Genomic DNA, 20489 nt, shown 5'->3' with positions numbered 1-20489 from the left:
TGCTAGAACCGTGTTCCTGAGGCTGCTGGTGAGCTGAGGAAATCTAGCTTTCCCAAGAAAGAGTGCAGTTTGTTATGCTTCACTCGGCCTACAGAGGGGCACAGTGAAGGGCCTGCGGGTGTGAGTGTGGCCCGGCAAGCCCAAGGGAGCCCTGGGGTACTCAGAGTTCTTGTACGGAAACGGGTACTGGCACGAGTGGGACTGGAGTCCTGAGAAGATTAGTACCTTTAAACTAATGCAGAACTGTAACTAAGGACTCAAGGAAAAGGCTGCACAACTACCCTTCTGGATGGCAAATCAGAGCTGTAGGCCAGGGTAGAGTGCACGTCAAGATTCCCCTTAGCTCTAGTGCAGGGCAGGATATGATCCTAACCAGAGCCTGGAAGCACCCGCTTTCTTTCGAGATAACTCATGTTCTTCCAGAGCCATGCCTGCAGTGAATACAAGTCCCACAACCACAGTGTTTCTCAGGTAGCTTTAAGGCCGCTTGAATGGAGCTTTCAAGATGGGAAAACAAGGCTTGACTCCTAAGGCCGCCATTTCCAGGTTGACACGCAGAAGAAGCATCTGTGCTTTCTAACAAGTCAAAAGAGACCTAGCTACTCCCTGGGTCTTGGAGAATCCACTTTCCTATGCCGGGTGTTCTGCGTGTAGCGAACTGCCTAAATGAAAGAATTCCCTAGGTGTCCTGGCTCCTGGGCATCTTCCAAAAGCCTGTAGCATTATACCAGAAAGTGTGCTCTAGTTGCACTTGGACCACAAGCCGACTTTCTCCTAGAGGTAGGTTGACTTCAGCTATGAGGTGGTAGAAGGAATTGTAAGCAAAGAGTTTTTCTCAGTACAGCTCGGACTACTGTAAGCAGGCAGACTTGCATGGCATGCTGCACCTCCTAGAATCATGTTCCTGAGGCTATTGGTGAGCTGAGAAAATCTAGGTCCCGCGACGAAGTGTGCATCATGCTCTCCTTCACTCGGCACAGACACGGGTACTGCGAAGGGTCTACGTGTCTGAATGTTGATCTTCGACTTAGGAGAGCCTGGGGGTGCTCAGTGCCTTTGTAGGGAAGCGAGTGCTGCCGCGAGGGGTCTAGGAGTCCAGAAAAGCTTACTAGCCTTCAGCTAAAGCAGAAGAGTGACTAAGGCTTCATAGAAGCTGTTGTACGCCTATCCCGCTGCATGGCATATCAGGGCCCTCCTTCGAAGCTAGGGCTCACTTTGAGTTTCCATTTAGCTACATAACAAGGCAGGATGAGCTCTGACTCAGAAACTGAAATACGCTGTCTCTTCGTGTAACCTCTTTTTCCCTCTCACAGCCATGCCTGCCGTGAGTATAAGCCTGACAACCACAGTGTTTTTAAGGGAGCTTCAAGGCGCATAAGAAGAGCTTTCAAGGTGGGAAAACAAAGCCAGTCGCATGAGGCACCATCACCAAGTTGACACGCAGCATAAGTGTCCGTGGGTACTGGCAGGTCAAAAGAGACCTAGCTACCTCCCTGGCTCTTCCCTGATTCAACTTTTCTGCATAGGGCGCTCTGCGTGTAGCGAACTGCTTCGATGACAGACTGCCCTAGGTCTCCTAGGGTCCTGTGCCTCTCCCAAAAACCTGAAGTGTTCCACACAAAACTGTGCTGTAGTGGAAGTTGCTGTGCAAGCTGCCTTTCTCCTAGAGATACGGTGACTTCAGGGATGAGGTCCTAGAAGGACTTGTAAGCAGAGAGTTTTTCTCAGTACCGCTCAGACTAGGGCAACGAGGACGACTTCCATGGTATGCTGGCCTTGCTAGAACCGTGTTCATGAAGCCGTTGGTGAGCTGGGGATATCTAGCTCGCCCAAGGAAGAGTGCAGCGGGTTACCCTTCACTCGGCCTACCCAGGGGCACCCTGATGGGCCTACGGGTCTGAGTGTGGCCCAGCAAGCCCAGGGGAGCCTGGGGGTACTCAGTATCCTTGTACGGAAACGAGTGCTGCCGCGAGGGATCTAGGAGGCCTGAAAAGCTTACTGGCGTTCAACTAAAGCAGAAGAGTGACTCAGGCCTCATGGAAGCTGTTGCACGCCTACCCCGCTGTAAGGCATATCAGGGGCCGCCTTCGAAGCGAGGGCTCACTTTGAGTTTCCCCTTAGCTATAAAACAGGACAGGATCAGCTCTGATTTAGAAACTGAAATACCCTGTCTCGTCGTGAAACCTCTTTTGCCCTCTCACAGCCATGCCTGCCGTGAGTATAAGCCTGACAACCACAGTGTTTTTAAGGGAGCTTCAAGGCGCAGAAGAAGAGCTTTCAAGGTGGGAAAACAAGGCCAGTCGCATCAGGCACCATCACCAGATTGACATGCAGCATAAGTGTCTGTGGGTACTGGCAGGTCAAAAGAGACCTAGCTACCTCCCTGGCTCTTCCCTGATTCAACTTTTCTGCATAGGGCCCTCTGCGTGTAGCGAGCTGCTTCGATGACAGACTGCCCTAGGTCTCCTAGGGTCCTGTGCCTCTCCCAAAAACCTGAAGTGTTCCACACAAAACTGTGCTGTAGTGGAAGTTGCTGTGCAAGCTGCCTTTCTCCTACAGATACGGTGACTTCAGGGATGAGGTCCTAGAAGGACTTGTAAGCAGAGAGTTTTTCTCAGTACCGCTCAGACTAGGGCAACGAGGACGACTTCCATGGTATGCTGGCCTTGCTAGAACCGTGTTCATGAAGCCGTTGGTGAGCTGGGGATATCTAGCTCGCCCAAGGAAGAGTGCAGCGGGTTACCCTTCACTCGGCCTACCCAGGGGCACCCTGATGGGCCTACGGGTCTGAGTGCGGCCCAGCAAGCCCAGGGGAGCCTGGGGGTACTCAGTATCCTTGTACGGAAACGAGTGCTGCCGCGAGGGATCTAGGCGGCCTGAAAAGCTTACTAGCGTTCAACTAAAGCAGGAGAGCGACTAAGGCCTCATGGAAGCTGTTGCACGCTTAACCCGCTGTAAAGCATATCAGGGCCCTCCTTCGAAGTTAGGCCTCACTTTGAGTTTCCCTTTAGCTATAGAACAGGACAGGATCAGCTCTGACTCAGAAACTGGAATACCATGTTTCTTCGTGACACCTCTTTTTCCCTCTCACAGCCATGCCTGTCGTGTGTATAAGCCCGACACCAACAGTGTTTTTCACTTAGCTTCAAGGCGCATAACAGGAGCTTTCATGATGGGAAACAAGGCTAGTCCCATCAGGTCCTGTTTCCAGATTGACACGCAGCGTAAGTATCTGTGGTTTCTAAGAGGACAAAAGAGACCTAGCTAGCTACTTGGCTCTTCCCAGAATCAAGTTTTCTGCACAGGGTGTTGTACATGTAGCGACGTGCCTAGACAATAGACTGCCCTAGGTCTCCTAAGAGCCCTGTGCATGTCCCCAAAGCCTGAAGTGTTACACAGAAAACTGTGCTTTAGTGGAAGTGGGAATGCAAGCCGTCTTTCTCCTTGAGATACGGTGACTTCAGGTATGAGGTCCTCGAAGGACTTCAAAGCAGAGAGTTTTGCTCAGTACAGCTCAGAATAGGGCGATGAGGCAGACTTCCATGGTATGCTGGACTTGCTAGAACCGTGTTCCAGAGGCTGCTGGTGAGCTGAGGAAATCTAGCTTTCCCAAGAAAGAGTGCAGTTTGTTATGCTTCACTCGGCCTACAGAGGGGCACAGTGAAGGGCCTACGGGTGTGAGTGTGGCCCGGCAAGCCCAAGGGAGCCCTGGGGTACTCAGAGTTCTTGTACGGAAACGGGTACTGGCACGAGTGGGACTGGAGTCCTGAGAAGATTAGTACCTTTAAACTAATGCAGAACTGTGACTAAGGACTCAAGGAAAAGGCTGCACAACTACCCTTCTGGATGGCAAATCAGAGCTGTAGGCCAGGGTAGAGTGCACGTCAAGATTCCCCTTAGCTCTAGTGCAGGGCAGGATATGCTCCTAACCAGAGCCTGGAAGCACCCGCTTTCTTTCGAGATAACTCATGTTCTTCCAGAGCCATGCCTGGAGTGAATACAAGTCCCACAACCACAGTGTTTCTCAGGTAGCTTTAAGGCCGCTTGAATGGAGCTTTCAAGACGGGAAAACAAGGCTTGACTCCTAAGGCCGCCATTTCCAGGTTGACACGCAGAAGAAGCATCTGTGCTTTCTAACAAGTCAAAAGAGACCTAGCTACTCCCTGGGTCTTGGAGAATCCACTTTCCTATGCCGGGTGTTCTGCGTGTAGCGAACTGCCTAAATGAAAGAATTCCCTAGGTGTCCTGGCTCCTGGGCATCTTCCAAAAGCCTGTAGCATTATACCAGAAAGTGTGCTCTAGTTGCACTTGGACCACAAGCCGACTTTCTCCTAGAGGTAGGTTGACTTCAGCTATGAGGTGGTAGAAGGAATTGTAAGCAAAGAGTTTTTCTCAGTACAGCTCGGACTACTGTAAGCAGGCAGACTTGCATGGCATGCTGCACCTCCTAGAATCATGTTCCTGAGGCTATTGGTGAGCTGAGAAAATCTAGGTCCCGCGACGAAGTGTGCATCATACTCTCCTTCACTCGGCACAGACACGGGTACTGCGAAGGGTCTACGTGTCTGAATGTTGATCTTCGACTCAGGAGAGCCTGGGGGTGCTCAGTGCCTTTGTAGGGAAGCGAGTGCTGCCGCGAGGGGTCTAGGAGTCCAGAAAAGCTTACTAGCCTTCAGCTAAAGCAGAAGAGTGACTAAGGCTTCATAGAAGCTGTTGTACGCCTATCCCGCTGCATGGCATATCAGGGCCCTCCTTCGAAGCTAGGGCTCACTTTGAGTTTCCATTTAGCTACATAACAAGGCAGGATGAGCTCTGACTCAGAAACTGAAATACCCTGTCTCGTCGTGAAACCTCTTTTGCCCTCTCACAGCCATGCCTGCCGTGAGTATAAGCCTGACAACCACAGTGTTTTTAAGGGAGCTTCAAGGCGCAGAAGAAGAGCTTTCAAGGTGGGAAAACAAAGCCAGTCGCATGAGGCACCATCACCAGGTTGACACGCAGCATAAGTGTCCGTGGGTACTGGCAGGTCAAAAGAGACCTAGCTACCTCCCTGGCTCTTCCCTGATTCAACTTTTCTGCATAGGGCGCTCTGCGTGTAGCGAACTGCTTCGATGACAGACTGCCCTAGGTCTCCTAGGGTCCTGTGCCTCTCCCAAAAACCTGAAGTGTTCCACACAAAACTGTGCTGTAGTGGAAGTTGCTGTGCAAGCTGCCTTTCTCCTAGAGATACGGTGACTTCAGGGATGAGGTCCTAGAAGGACTTGTAAGCAGAGAGTTTTTCTCAGTACCGCTCAGACTAGGGCAACGAGGACGACTTCCATGGTATGCTGGCCTTGCTAGAACCGTGTTGATGAAGCCGTTGGTGAGCTGGGGATATCCAGCTCGCCCAAGGAAGAGTGCAGCTGGTTACCCTTCACTCGGCCTACCCAGGGGCACCCTGATGGGCCTACGGGTCTGAGTGCGGCCCAGCAAGCCCAGGGGAGCCTGGGGGTACTCAGTATCCTTGTACGGAAACGAGTGCTGCCGCGAGGGATCTAGGAGGCCTGAAAAGCTTACTGGCGTTCAACTAAAGCAGAAGAGCGTCTCAGGCCTCATGGAAGCTGTTGCACGCCTACCCCGCTGTAAGGCATATCAGGGGCCGCCTTCGAAGCGAGGGCTCACTTTGAGTTTCCCCTTAGCTATAAAACAGGACAGGATGAGCTCTGATTTAGAAACTGAAATACCCTGTCTCGTCGTGAAACCTCTTTTGCCCTCTCACAGCCATGCCTGCCGTGAGTATAAGCCTGACAACCACAGTGTTTTTAAGGGAGCTTCAAGGCGCAGAAGAAGAGCTTTCAAGGTGGGAAAACAAGGCCAGTCGCATCAGGCACCATCACCAGATTGACATGCAGCATAAGTGTCTGTGGGTACTGGCAGGTCAAAAGAGACCTAGCTACCTCCCTGGCTCTTCCCTGATTCAACTTTTCTGCATAGGGCCCTCTGCGTGTAGCGAACTGCTTCGATGACAGACTGCCCTAGGTCTCCTAGGGTCCTGTGCCTCTCCCAAAAACCTGAAGTGTTCCACACAAAACTGTGCTGTAGTGGAAGTTGCTGTGCAAGCTGCCTTTCTCCTAGAGATACGGTGACTTCAGGGATGAGGTCCTAGAAGGACTTGTAAGCAGAGAGTTTTTCTCAGTACCGCTCAGACTAGGGCAACGAGGACGACTTCCATGGTATGCTGGCCTTGCTAGAACCGTGTTCATGAAGCCGTTGGTGAGCTGGGGATATCTAGCTCGCCCAAGGAAGAGTGCAGCGGGTTACCCTTCACTCGGCCTACCCAGGGGCACCCTGATGGGCCTACGGGTCTGAGTGCGGCCCAGCAAGCCCAGGGGAGCCTGGGGGTACTCAGTATCCTTGTACGGAAACGAGTGCTGCCGCGAGGGATCTAGGCGGCCTGAAAAGCTTACTAGCGTTCAACTAAAGCAGGAGAGCGAATAAGGCCTCATGGAAGCTGTTGCACGCCTAACCCGCTGTAAGGCATATCAGGGCCCTCCTTCGAAGTTAGGCCTCACTTTGAGTTTCCCTTTAGCTATAGAACAGGACAGGATCAGCTCTGACTCAGAAACTGGAATACCATGTTTCTTCGTGACACCTCTTTTTCCCTCTCACAGCCATGCCTGTCGTGTGTATAAGCACGACACCAACAGTGTTTTTCACTTAGCTTCAAGGCGCATAAAAGGAGCTTTCATGATGGGAAACAAGGCTAGTCCCATCAGGTCCTGTTTCCAGATTGACACGTAGCGTAAGTATCTGTGGTTTCTAAGAGGACAAAAGAGACCTAGCTAGCTACTTGGCTCTTCCCAGAATCAAGTTTTCTGCACAGGGTGTTGTACATGTAGCGACGTGCCTAGACAATAGACGGCCCTAGGTCTCCTAAGAGCCCTGTGCATGTCCCCAAAGCCTGAAGTGTTACACAGAAAACTGTGCTTTAGTGGAAGTGGGAATGCAAGCCGTCTTTCTCCTTGAGATACGGTGACTTCAGGTATGAGGTCCTCGAAGGACTTCAAAGCAGAGAGTTTTGCTCAGTACAGCTCAGAATAGGGCGATGAGGCAGACTTCCATGGTATGCTGGACTTGCTAGAACCGTGTTCCAGAGGCTGCTGGTGAGCTGAGGAAATCTAGCTTTCCCAAGAAAGAGTGCAGTTTGTTATGCTTCACTCGGCCTACAGAGGGGCACAGTGAAGGGCCTACGGGTGTGAGTGTGGCCCGGCAAGCCCAGGGGAGCCCTGGGGTACTCAGAGTTCTTGTACGGAAACGGGTACTGGCACGAGTGGGACTGGAGTCCTGAGAAGATTAGTACCTTTAAACTAATGCAGAACTGTGACTAAGGACTCAAGGAAAAGGCTGCACAACTACCCTTCTGGATGGCAAATCAGAGCTGTAGGCCAGGGTAGAGTGCACGTCAAGATTCCCCTTAGCTCTAGTGCAGGGCAGGATATGCTCCTAACCAGAGCCTGGAAGCACCCGCTTTCTTTCGAGATAACTCATGTTCTTCCAGAGCCATGCCTGGAGTGAATACAAGTCCCACAACCACAGTGTTTCTCAGGTAGCTTTAAGGCCGCTTGAATGGAGCTTTCAAGATGGGAAAACAAGGCTTGACTCCTAAGGCCGCCGTTTCCAGGTTGACACGCAGAAGAAGCATCTGTGCTTTCTAACAAGTCAAAAGAGACCTAGCTACTCCCTGGGTCTTGGAGAATCCACTTTCCTATGCCGGGTGTTCTGCGTGTAGCGAACTGCCTAAATGAAAGAATTCCCTAGGTGTCCTGGCTCCTGGGCATCTTCCAAAAGCCTGTAGCATTATACCAGAAAGTGTGCTCTAGTTGCACTTGGACCACAAGCAGACTTTCTCCTAGAGGTAGGTTGACTTCAGCTATGAGGTGGTAGAAGGAATTGTAAGCAAAGAGTTTTTCTCAGTACAGCTCGGACTACTGTAAGCAGGCAGACTTGCATGGCATGCTGCACCTCCTAGAATCATGTTCCTGAGGCTATTGGTGAGCTGAGAAAATCTAGGTCCCGCGACGAAGTGTGCATCATGCTCTCCTTCACTCGGCACAGACACGGGTACTGCGAAGGGTCTACGTGTCTGAATGTTGATCTTCGACTCAGGAGAGCCTGGGGGTGCTCAGTGCCTTTGTAGGGAAGCGAGTGCTGCCGCGAGGGGTCTCGGAGTCCAGAAAAGCTTACTAGCCTTCAGCTAAAGCAGAAGAGTGACTAAGGCTTCATAGAAGCTGTTGTACGCCTATCCCGCTGCATGGCATATCAGGGCCCTCCTTCGAAGCTAGGGCTCACTTTGAGTTTCCATTTAGCTACATAACAAGGCAGGATGAGCTCTGACTCAGAAACTGAAATACCCTGTCTCTTCGTGGAACCTCTTTTTCCCTCTCACAGCCATGCCTGCCGTGAGTATAAGCCTGACAACCACAGTGTTTTTAAGGGAGCTTCAAGGCGCAGAAGAAGAGCTTTCAAGGTGGGAAAACAAAGCCAGTCGCATCAGGCACCATCACCAGGTTGACACGCAGCATAAGTGTCCGTGGGTACTGGCAGGTCAAAAGAGACCTAGCTACCTCCCTGGCTCTTCCCTGATTCAACTTTTCTGCATAGGGCCCTCTGCGTGTAGCGAACTGCTTCGATGACAGACTGCCCTAGGTCTCCTAGGGTCCTGTGCCTCTCCCAAAAACCTGAAGTGTTCCACACAAAACTGTGCTGTAGTGGAAGTTGCAGTGCAAGCTGCCTTTCTCCTAGAGATACGGTGACTTCAGGGATGAGGTCCTAGAAGGACTTGTAAGCAGAGAGTTTTTCTCAGTACCGCTCAGACTAGGGCAACGAGGACGACTTCCATGGTATGCTGGCCTTGCTAGAACCGTGTTGATGAAGCCGTTGGTGAGCTGGGGATATCTAGCTCGCCCAAGGAAGAGTGCAGCGGGTTACCCTTCACTCGGCCTACCCAGGGGCACCCTGATGGGCCTACGGCTCTGAGTGCGGCCCAGCAAGCCCAGGGGAGCCTGGGGGTACTCAGTATCCTTGTACGGAAACGAGTGCTTCCGCGAGGGATCTAGGCGGCCTGAAAAGCTTACTAGCGTTCAACTAAAGCAGGAGAGCGACTAAGGCCTCATGGAAGCTGTTGCACGCCTAACCCGCTGTAAGGCATATCAGGGCCCTCCTTCGAAGTTAGGCCTCACTTTGAGTTTCCCTTTAGCTATAGAACAGGACAGGATCAGCTCTGACTCAGAAACTGGAATACCATGTTTCTTCGTGACACCTCTTTTTCCCTCTCACAGCCATGCCTGTCGTGTGTATAAGCACGACACCAACAGTGTTTTTCACTTAGCTTCAAGGCACATAAAAGGAGCTTTCATGATGGGAAACAAGGCTAGTCCCATCAGGTCCTGTTTCCAGATTGACACGCAGCGTAAGTATCTGTGGTTTCTAAGAGGACAAAAGAGACCTAGCTAGCTACTTGGCTCTTCCCAGAATCAAGTTTTCTGCACAGGGTGTTGTACATGTAGCGACGTGCCTAGACAATAGACTGCCCTAGGTCTCCTAAGAGCCCTGTGCATGTCCCCAAAGCCTGAAGTGTTACACAGAAAACTGTGCTTTAGTGGAAGTGGGAATGCAAGCCGTCTTTCTCCTTGAGATACGGTGACTTCAGGTATGAGGTCCTCGAAGGACTTCAAAGCAGAGAGTTTTGCTCAGTACAGCTCAGAATAGGGCGATGAGGCAGACTTCCATGGTATGCTGGACTTGCTAGAACCGTGTTCCAGAGGCTGCTGGTGAGCTGAGGAAATCTAGCTTTCCCAAGAAAGAGTGCAGTTTGTTATGCTTCACTCGGCCTACAGAGGGGCACAGTGAAGGGCCTACGGGTGTGAGTGTGGCCCGGCAAGCCCAAGGGAGCCCTGGGGTACTCAGAGTTCTTGTACGGAAACGGGTACTGGCACGAGTGGGACTGGAGTCCTGAGAAGATTAGTACCTTTAAACTAATGCAGAACTGTGACTAAGGACTCAAGGAAAAGGCTGCACAACTACCCTTCTGGATGGCAAATCAGAGCTGTAGGCCAGGGTAGAGTGCACGTCAAGATTCCCCTTAGCTCTAGTGCAGGGCAGGATATGCTCCTAACCAGAGCCTGGAAGCACCCGCTTTCTTTCGAGATAACTCATGTTCTTCCAGAGCCATGCCTGGAGTGAATACAAGTCCCACAACCACAGTGTTTCTCAGGTAGCTTTAAGGCCGCTTGAATGGAGCTTTCAAGACGGGAAAACAAGGCTTGACTCCTAAGGCCGCCATTTCCAGGTTGACACGCAGAAGAAGCATCTGTGCTTTCTAACAAGTCAAAAGAGACCTAGCTACTCCCTGGGTCTTGGAGAATCCACTTTCCTATGCCGGGTGTTCTGCGTGTAGCGAACTGCCTAAATGAAAGAATTCCCTAGGTGTCCTGGCTCCTGGGCATCTTCCAAAAGCCTGTAGCATTATACCAGAAACTGTGCTCTAGTTGCACTTGGACCACAAGCCGACTTTCTCCTAGAGGTAGGTTGACTTCAGCTATGAGGTGGTAGAAGGAATTGTAAGCAAAGAGTTTTTCTCAGTACAGCTCGGACTACTGTAAGCAGGCAGACTTGCATGGCATGCTGCACCTCCTAGAATCATGTTCCTGAGGCTATTGGTGAGCTGAGAAAATCTAGGTCCCGCGACAGAGTGTGCATCATACTCTCCTTCACTCGGCACAGACACGGGTACTGCGAAGGGTCTACGTGTCTGAATGTTTATCTTCGACTCAGGAGAGCCTGGGGGTGCTCAGTGCCTTTGTAGGGAAGCGAGTGCTGCCGCGAGGGGTCTAGGAGTCCAGAAAAGCTTACTAGCCTTCAGCTAAAGCAGAAGAGTGACTAAGGCTTCATAGAAGCTGTTGTACGCCTATCCCGCTGCATGGTATATCAGGGCCCTCCTTCGAAGCTAGGGCTCACTTTGAGTTTCCATTTAGCTACATAACAAGGCAGGATGAGCTCTGACTCAGAAACTGAAATACCCTGTCTCGTCGTGAAACCTCTTTTGCCCTCTCACAGCCATGCCTGCCGTGAGTATAAGCCTGACAACCACAGTGTTTTTAAGGGAGCTTCAAGGCGCAGAAGAAGAGCTTTCAAGGTGGGAAAACAAAGCCAGTCGCATGAGGCACCATCACCAGGTTGACACGCAGCATAAGTGTCCGTGGGTACTGGCAGGTCAAAAGAGACCTAGCTACCTCCCTGGCTCTTCCCTGATTCAACTTTTCTGCATAGGGTGCTCTGCGTGTAGCGAACTGCTTCGATGACAGACTGCCCTAGGTCTCCTAGGGTCCTGTGCCTCTCCCAAAAACCTGAAGTGTTCCACACAAAACTGTGCTGTAGTGGAAGTTGCAGTGCAAGCTGCCTTTCTCCTAGAGATACGGTGACTTCAGGGATGAGGTCCTAGAAGGACTTGTAAGCAGAGAGTTTTTCTCAGTACCGCTCAGACTAGGGCAACGAGGACGACTTCCATGGTATGCTGGCCTTGCTAGAACCGTGTTGATGAAGCCGTTGGTGAGCTGGGGATATCTAGCTCGCCCAAGGAAGAGTGCAGCGGGTTACCCTTCACTCGGCCTACCCAGGGGCACCCTGATGGGCCTACGGGTCTGAGTGCGGCCCAGCAAGCCCAGGGGAGCCTGGGGGTACTCAGTATCCTTGTACGGAAACGAGTGCTGCCGCGAGGGATCTAGGAGGCCTGAAAAGCTTACTGGCGTTCAACTAAAGCAGAAGAGCGTCTCAGGCCTCATGGAAGCTGTTGCACGCCTACCCCGCTGTAAGGCATATCAGGGGCCGCCTTCGAAGCGAGGGCTCACTTTGAGTTTCCCCTTAGCTATAAAACAGGACAGGATGAGCTCTGATTTAGAAACTGAAATACCCTGTCTCGTCGTGAAACCTCTTTTGCCCTCTCACAGCCATGCCTGCCGTGAGTATAAGCCTGACAACCACAGTGTTTTTAAGGGAGCTTCAAGGCGCAGAAGAAGAGCTTTCAAGGTGGGAAAACAAGGCCAGTCGCATCAGGCACCATCACCAGATTGACATGCAGCATAAGTGTCTGTGGGTACTGGCAGGTCAAAAGAGACCTAGCTACCTCCCTGGCTCTTCCCTGATTCAACTTTTCTGCATAGGGCCCTCTGCGTGTAGCGAACTGCTTCGATGACAGACTGCCCTAGGTCTCCTAGGGTCCTGTGCCTCTCCCAAAAACCTGAAGTGTTCCACACAAAACTGTGCTGTAGTGGAAGTTGCTGTGCAAGCTGCCTTTCTCCTAGAGATACGGTGACTTCAGGGATGAGGTCCTAGAAGGACTTGTAAGCAGAGAGTTTTTCTCAGTACCGCTCAGACTAGGGCAACGAGGACGACTTCCATGGTATGCTGGCCTTGCTAGAACCGTGTTGATGAAGCCGTTGGTGAGCTGGGGATATCTAGCTCGCCCAAGGAAGAGTGCAGCGGGTTACCCTTCACTCGGCCTACCCAGGGGCACCCTGATGGGCCTACGGGTCTGAGTGCGGCCCAGCAAGCCCAGGGGAGCCTGGGGGTACTCAGTATCCTTGTACGGAAACGAGTGCTGCCGCGAGGGATCTAGGCGGCCTGAAAAGCTTACTAGCGTTCAACTAAAGCAGGAGAGCGAATAAGGCCTCATGGAAGCTGTTGCACGCCTAACCCGCTGTAAGGCATATCAGGGCCCTCCTTCGAAGTTAGGCCTCACTTTGAGTTTCCCTTTAGCTATAGAACAGGACAGGATCAGCTCTGACTCAGAAACTGGAATACCATGTTTCTTCGTGACACCTCTTTTTCCCTCTCACAGCCATGCCTGTCGTGTGTATAAGCACGACACCAACAGTGTTTTTCACTTAGCTTCAAGGCGCATAAAAGGAGCTTTCATGATGGGAAACAAGGCTAGTCCCATCAGGTCCTGTTTCCAGATTGACACGTAGCGTAAGTATCTGTGGTTTCTAAGAGGACAAAAGAGACCTAGCTAGCTACTTGGCTCTTCCCAGAATCAAGTTTTCTGCACAGGGTGTTGTACATGTAGCGACGTGCCTAGACAATAGACTGCCCTAGGTCTCCTAAGAGCCCTGTGCATGTCCCCAAAGCCTGAAGTGTTACACAGAAAACTGTGCTTTAGTGGAAGTGGGAATGCAAGCCGTCTTTCTCCTTGAGATACGGTGACTTCAGGTATGAGGTCCTCGAAGGACTTCAAAGCAGAGAGTTTTGCTCAGTACAGCTCAGAATAGGGCGATGAGGCAGACTTCCATGGTATGCTGGACTTGCTAGAACCGTGTTCCAGCGGCTGCTGGTGAACTGAGGAAATCTAGCTTTCCCAAGAAAGAGTGCAGTTTGTTATGCTTCACTCGGCCTACAGAGGGGCACAGTGAAGGGCCTACGGGTGTGAGTGTGGCCCGGCAAGCCCAGGGGAGCCCTGGGGTACTCAGAGTTCTTGTACGGAAACGGGTACTGGCACGAGTGGGACTGGAGTCCTGAGAAGATTAGTACCTTTAAACTAATGCAGAACTGTGACTAAGGACTCAAGGAAAAGGCTGCACAACTACCCTTCTGGAGGGCAAATCAGAGCTGTAGGCCAGGGTAGAGTGCACGTCAAGATTCCCCTTAGCTCTAGTGCAGGGCAGGATATGCTCCTAACCAGAGCCTGGAAGCACCCGCTTTCTTTCGAGATAACTCATGTTCTTCCAGAGCCATGCCTGGAGTGAATACAAGTCCCACAACCACAGTGTTTCTCAGGTAGCTTTAAGGCCGCTTGAATGGAGCTTTCAAGATGGGAAAACAAGGCTTGACTCCTAAGGCCGCCGTTTCCAGGTTGACACGCAGAAGAAGCATCTGTGCTTTCTAACAAGTCAAAAGAGACCTAGCTACTCCCTGGGTCTTGGAGAATCCACTTTCCTATGCCGGGTGTTCTGCGTGTAGCGAACTGCCTAAATGAAAGAATTCCCTAGGTGTCCTGGCTCCTGGGCATCTTCCAAAAGCCTGTAGCATTATACCAGAAACTGTGCTCTAGTTGCACTTGGACCACAAGCCGACTTTCTCCTAGAGGTAGGTTGACTTCAGCTATGAGGTGGTAGAAGGAATTGTAAGCAAAGAGTTTTTCTCAGTACAGCTCGGACTACTGTAAGCAGGCAGACTTGCATGGCATGCTGCACCTCCTAGAATCATGTTCCTGAGGCTATTGGTGAGCTGAGAAAATCTAGGTCCCGCGACGAAGTGTGCATCATGCTCTCCTTCACTCGGCACAGACACGGGTACTGCGAAGGGTCTACGTGTCTGAATGTTGATCTTCGACTCAGGAGAGCCTGGGGGTGCTCAGTGCCTTTGTAGGGAAGCGAGTGCTGCCGCGAGGGGTCTCGGAGTCCAGAAAAGCTTACTAGCCTTCAGCTAAAGCAGAAGAGTGACTAAGGCTTCATAGAAGCTGTTGTACGCCTATCCCGCTGCATGGCATATCAGGGCCCTCCTTCGAAGCTAGGGCTCACTTTGAGTTTCCATTTAGCTACATAACAAGGCAGGATGAGCTCTGACTCAGAAACTGAAATACCCTGTCTCTTCGTGTAACCTCTTTTTCCCTCTCACAGCCATGCCTGCCGTGAGTATAAGCCTGACAACCACAGTGTTTTTAAGGGAGCTTCAAGGCGCAGAAGAAGAGCTTTCAAGGTGGGAAAACAAAGCCAGTCGCATCAGGCACCATCACCAGGTTGACACGCAGCATAAGTGTCCGTGGGTACTGGCAGGTCAAAAGAGACCTAGCTACCTCCCTGGCTCTTCCCTGATTCAACTTTTCTGCATAGGGCCCTCTGCGTGTAGCGAACTGCTTCGATGACAGACTGCCCTAGGTCTCCTAGGGTCCTGTGCCTCTCCCAAAAACCTGAAGTGTTCCACACAAAACTGTGCTGTAGTGGAAGTTGCAGTGCAAGCTGCCTTTCTCCTAGAGATACGGTGACTTCAGGGATGAGGTCCTAGAAGGACTTGTAAGCAGAGAGTTTTTCTCAGTACCGCTCAGACTAGGGCAACGAGGACGACTTCCATGGTATGCTGGCCTTGCTAGAACCGTGTTGATGAAGCCGTTGGTGAGCTGGGGATATCTAGCTCGCCCAAGGAAGAGTGCAGCGGGTTACCCTTCACTCGGCCTACCCAGGGGCACCCTGATGGGCCTACGGGTCTGAGTGTGGCCCAGCAAGCCCAGGGGAGCCTGGGGGTACTCAGTATCCTTGTACGGAAACGAGTGCTGCCGCGAGGGATCTAGGAGGCCTGAAAAGCTTACTGGCGTTCAACTAAAGCAGAAGAGCGTCTCAGGCCTCATGGAAGCTGTTGCACGCCTACCCCGCTGTAAGGCATATCAGGGGCCGCCTTCGAAGCGAGGGCTCACTTTGAGTTTCCCCTTAGCTATAAAACAGGACAGGATCAGCTCTGATTTAGAAACTGAAATACCCTGTCTCGTCGTGAAACCTCTTTTGCCCTCTCACAGCCATGCCTGCCATGAGTATAAGCCTGACAACCACAGTGTTTTTAAGGGAGCTTCAAGGCGCAGAAGAAGAGCTTTCAAGGTGGGAAAACAAGGCCAGTCGCATCAGGCACCATCACCAGATTGACATGCAGCATAAGTGTCTGTGGGTACTGGCAGGTCAAAAGAGACCTAGCTACCTCCCTGGCTCTTCCCTGATTCAACTTTTCTGCATAGGGCCCTCTGCGTGTAGCGAACTGCTTCGATGACAGACTGCCCTAGGTCTCCTAGGGTCCTGTGCCTCTCCCAAAAACCTGAAGTGTTCCACACAAAACTGTGCTGTAGTGGAAGTTGCAGTGCAAGCTGCCTTTCTCCTAGAGATACGGTGACTTCAGGGATGAGGTCCTAGAAGGACTTGTAAGCAGAGAGTTTTTCTCAGTACCGCTCAGACTAGGGCAACGAGGACGACTTCCATGGTATGCTGGCCTTGCTAGAACCGTGTTGATGAAGCCGTTGGTGAGCTGGGGATATCTAGCTCGCCCAAGGAAGAGTGCAGCGGGTTACCCTTCACTCGGCCTACCCAGGGGCACCCTGATGGGCCTACGGGTCTGAGTGCGGCCCAGCAAGCCCAGGGGAGCCTGGGGGTACTCAGTATCCTTGTACGGAAACGAGTGCTGCCGCGAGGGATCTAGGAGGCCTGAAAAGCTTACTGGCGTTCAACTAAAGCAGAAGAGCGTCTCAGGCCTCATGGAAGCTGTTGCACGCCTACCCCGCTGTAAGGCATATCAGGGGCCGCCTTCGAAGCGAGGGCTCACTTTGAGTTTCCCCTTAGCTATAAAACAGGACAGGATGAGCTCTGATTTAGAAACTGAAATACCCTGTCTCGTCGTGAAACCTCTTTTGCCCTCTCACAGCCATGCCTGCCGTGAGTATAAGCCTGACAACCACAGTGTTTTTAAGGGAGCTTCAAGGCGCAGAAGAAGAGCTTTCAAGGTGGGAAAACAAGGCCAGTCGCATCAGGCACCATCACCAGATTGACATGCAGCATAAGTGTCTGTGGGTACTGGCAGGTCAAAAGAGACCTAGCTACCTCCCTGGCTCTTCCCTGATTCAACTTTTCTGCATAGGGCCCTCTGCGTGTAGCGAACTGCTTCGATGACAGACTGCCCTAGGTCTCCTAGGGTCCTGTGCCTCTCCCAAAAACCTGAAGTGTTCCACACAAAACTGTGCTGTAGTGGAAGTTGCTGTGCAAGCTGCCTTTCTCCTAGAGATACGGTGACTTCAGGGATGAGGTCCTAGAAGGACTTGTAAGCAGAGAGTTTTTCTCAGTACCGCTCAGACTAGGGCAACGAGGACGACTTCCATGGTATGCTGGCCTTGCTAGAACCGTGTTGATGAAGCCGTTGGTGAGCTGGGGATATCTAGCTCGCCCAAGGAAGAGTGCAGCGGGTTACCCTTCACTCGGCCTACCCAGGGGCACCCTGATGGGCCTACGGGTCTGAGTGCGGCCCAGCAAGCCCAGGGGAGCCTGGGGGTACTCAGTATCCTTGTACGGAAACGAGTGCTGCCGCGAGGGATCTAGGCGGCCTGAAAAGCTTACTAGCGTTCAACTAAAGCAGGAGAGCGAATAAGGCCTCATGGAAGCTGTTGCACGCCTAACCCGCTGTAAGGCATATCAGGGCCCTCCTTCGAAGTTAGGCCTCACTTTGAGTTTCCCTTTAGCTATAGAACAGGACAGGATCAGCTCTGACTCAGAAACTGGAATACCATGTTTCTTCGTGACACCTCTTTTTCCCTCTCACAGCCATGCCTGTCGTGTGTATAAGCACGACACCAACAGTGTTTTTCACTTAGCTTCAAGGCGCATAAAAGGAGCTTTCATGATGGGAAACAAGGCTAGTCCCATCAGGTCCTGTTTCCAGATTGACACGTAGCGTAAGTATCTGTGGTTTCTAAGAGGACAAAAGAGACCTAGCTAGCTACTTGGCTCTTCCCAGAATCAAGTTTTCTGCACAGGGTGTTGTACATGTAGCGACGTGCCTAGACAATAGACTGCCCTAGGTCTCCTAAGAGCCCTGTGCATGTCCCCAAAGCCTGAAGTGTTACACAGAAAACTGTGCTTTAGTGGAAGTGGGAATGCAAGCCGTCTTTCTCCTTGAGATACGGTGACTTCAGGTATGAGGTCCTCGAAGGACTTCAAAGCAGAGAGTTTTGCTCAGTACAGCTCAGAATAGGGCGATGAGGCAGACTTCCATGGTATGCTGGACTTGCTAGAACCGTGTTCCAGAGGCTGCTGGTGAACTGAGGAAATCTAGCTTTCCCAAGAAAGAGTGCAGTTTGTTATGCTTCACTCGGCCTACAGAGGGGCACAGTGAAGGGCCTACGGGTGTGAGTGTGGCCCGGCAAGCCCAGGGGAGCCCTGGGGTACTCAGAGTTCTTGTACGGAAACGGGTACTGGCACGAGTGGGACTGGAGTCCTGAGAAGATTAGTACCTTTAAACTAATGCAGAACTGTGACTAAGGACTCAAGGAAAAGGCTGCACAACTACCCTTCTGGATGGCAAATCAGAGCTGTAGGCCAGGGTAGAGTGCACGTCAAGATTCCCCTTAGCTCTAGTGCAGGGCAGGATATGCTCCTAACCAGAGCCTGGAAGCACCCGCTTTCTTTCGAGATAACTCATGTTCTTCCAGAGCCATGCCTGGAGTGAATACAAGTCCCACAACCACAGTGTTTCTCAGGTAGCTTTAAGGCCGCTTGAATGGAGCTTTCAAGATGGGAAAACAAGGCTTGACTCCTAAGGCCGCCGTTTCCAGGTTGACACGCAGAAGAAGCATCTGTGCTTTCTAACAAGTCAAAAGAGACCTAGCTACTCCCTGGGTCTTGGAGAATCCACTTTCCTATGCCGGGTGTTCTGCGTGTAGCGAACTGCCTAAATGAAAGAATTCCCTAGGTGTCCTGGCTCCTGGGCATCTTCCAAAAGCCTGTAGCATTATACCAGAAACTGTGCTCTAGTTGCACTTGGACCACAAGCCGACTTTCTCCTAGAGGTAGGTTGACTTCAGCTATGAGGTGGTAGAAGGAATTGTAAGCAAAGAGTTTTTCTCAGTACAGCTCGGACTACTGTAAGCAGGCAGACTTGCATGGCATGCTGCACCTCCTAGAATCATGTTCCTGAGGCTATTGGTGAGCTGAGAAAATCTAGGTCCCGCGACGAAGTGTGCATCATGCTCTCCTTCACTCGGCACAGACACGGGTACTGCGAAGGGTCTACGTGTCTGAATGTTGATCTTCGACTCAGGAGAGCCTGGGGGTGCTCAGTGCCTTTGTAGGGAAGCGAGTGCTGCCGCGAGGGGTCTCGGAGTCCAGAAAAGCTTACTAGCCTTCAGCTAAAGCAGAAGAGTGACTAAGGCTTCATAGAAGCTGTTGTACGCCTATCCCGCTGCATGGCATATCAGGGCCCTCCTTCGAAGCTAGGGCTCACTTTGAGTTTCCATTTAGCTACATAACAAGGCAGGATGAGCTCTGACTCAGAAACTGAAATACCCTGTCTCTTCGTGGAACCTCTTTTTCCCTCTCACAGCCATGCCTGCCGTGAGTATAAGCCTGACAACCACAGTGTTTTTAAGGGAGCTTCAAGGCGCAGAAGAAGAGCTTTCAAGGTGGGAAAACAAAGCCAGTCGCATCAGGCACCATCACCAGGTTGACACGCAGCATAAGTGTCCGTGGGTACTGGCAGGTCAAAAGAGACCTAGCTACCTCCCTGGCTCTTCCCTGATTCAACTTTTCTGCATAGGGCCCTCTGCGTGTAGCGAACTGCTTCGATGACAGACTGCCCTAGGTCTCCTAGGGTCCTGTGCCTCTCCCAAAAACCTGAAGTGTTCCACACAAAACTGTGCTGTAGTGGAAGTTGCAGTGCAAGCTGCCTTTCTCCTAGAGATACGGTGACTTCAGGGATGAGGTCCTAGAAGGACTTGTAAGCAGAGAGTTTTTCTCAGTACCGCTCAGACTAGGGCAACGAGGACGACTTCCATGGTATGCTGGCCTTGCTAGAACCGTGTTGATGAAGCCGTTGGTGAGCTGGGGATATCTAGCTCGCCCAAGGAAGAGTGCAGCGGGTTACCCTTCACTCGGCCTACCCAGGGGCACCCTGATGGGCCTACGGGTCTGAGTGTGGCCCAGCAAGCCCAGGGGAGCCTGGGGGTACTCAGTATCCTTGTACGGAAACGAGTGCTGCCGCGAGGGATCTAGGAGGCCTGAAAAGCTTACTGGCGTTCAACTAAAGCAGAAGAGCGTCTCAGGCCTCATGGAAGCTGTTGCACCCCTACCCCGCTGTAAGGCATATCAGGGGCCGCCTTCGAAGCGAGGGCTCACTTTGAGTTTCCCCTTAGCTATAAAACAGGACAGGATCAGCTCTGATTTAGAAACTGAAATACCCTGTCTCGTCGTGAAACCTCTTTTGCCCTCTCACAGCCATGCCTGCTGTGAGTATAAGCCTGACAACCACAGTGTTTTTAAGGGAGCTTCAAGGCGCAGAAGAAGAGCTTTCAAGGTGGGAAAACAAGGCCAGTCGCATCAGGCACCATCACCAGATTGACATGCAGCATAAGTGTCTGTGGGTACTGGCAGGTCAAAAGAGACCTAGCTACCTCCCTGGCTCTTCCCTGATTCAACTTTTCTGCATAGGGCCCTCTGCGTGTAGCGAACTGCTTCGATGACAGACTGCCCTAGGTCTCCTAGGGTCCTGTGCCTCTCCCAAAAACCTGAAGTGTTCCACACAAAACTGTGCTGTAGTGGAAGTTGCAGTGCAAGCTGCCTTTCTCCTAGAGATACGGTGACTTCAGGGATGAGGTCCTAGAAGGACTTGTAAGCAGAGAGTTTTTCTCAGTACCGCTCAGACTAGGGCAACGAGGACGACTTCCATGGTATGCTGGCCTTGCTAGAACCGTGTTGATGAAGCCGTTGGTGAGCTGG

This window comes from Eubalaena glacialis, chromosome 9, assembly GCF_028564815.1.
Source record: "Eubalaena glacialis isolate mEubGla1 chromosome 9, mEubGla1.1.hap2.+ XY, whole genome shotgun sequence".
NCBI classification, from domain to species: Eukaryota; Metazoa; Chordata; class Mammalia; order Artiodactyla; family Balaenidae; genus Eubalaena; species Eubalaena glacialis.
This window is presented reverse-complemented; position numbering follows the sequence as displayed.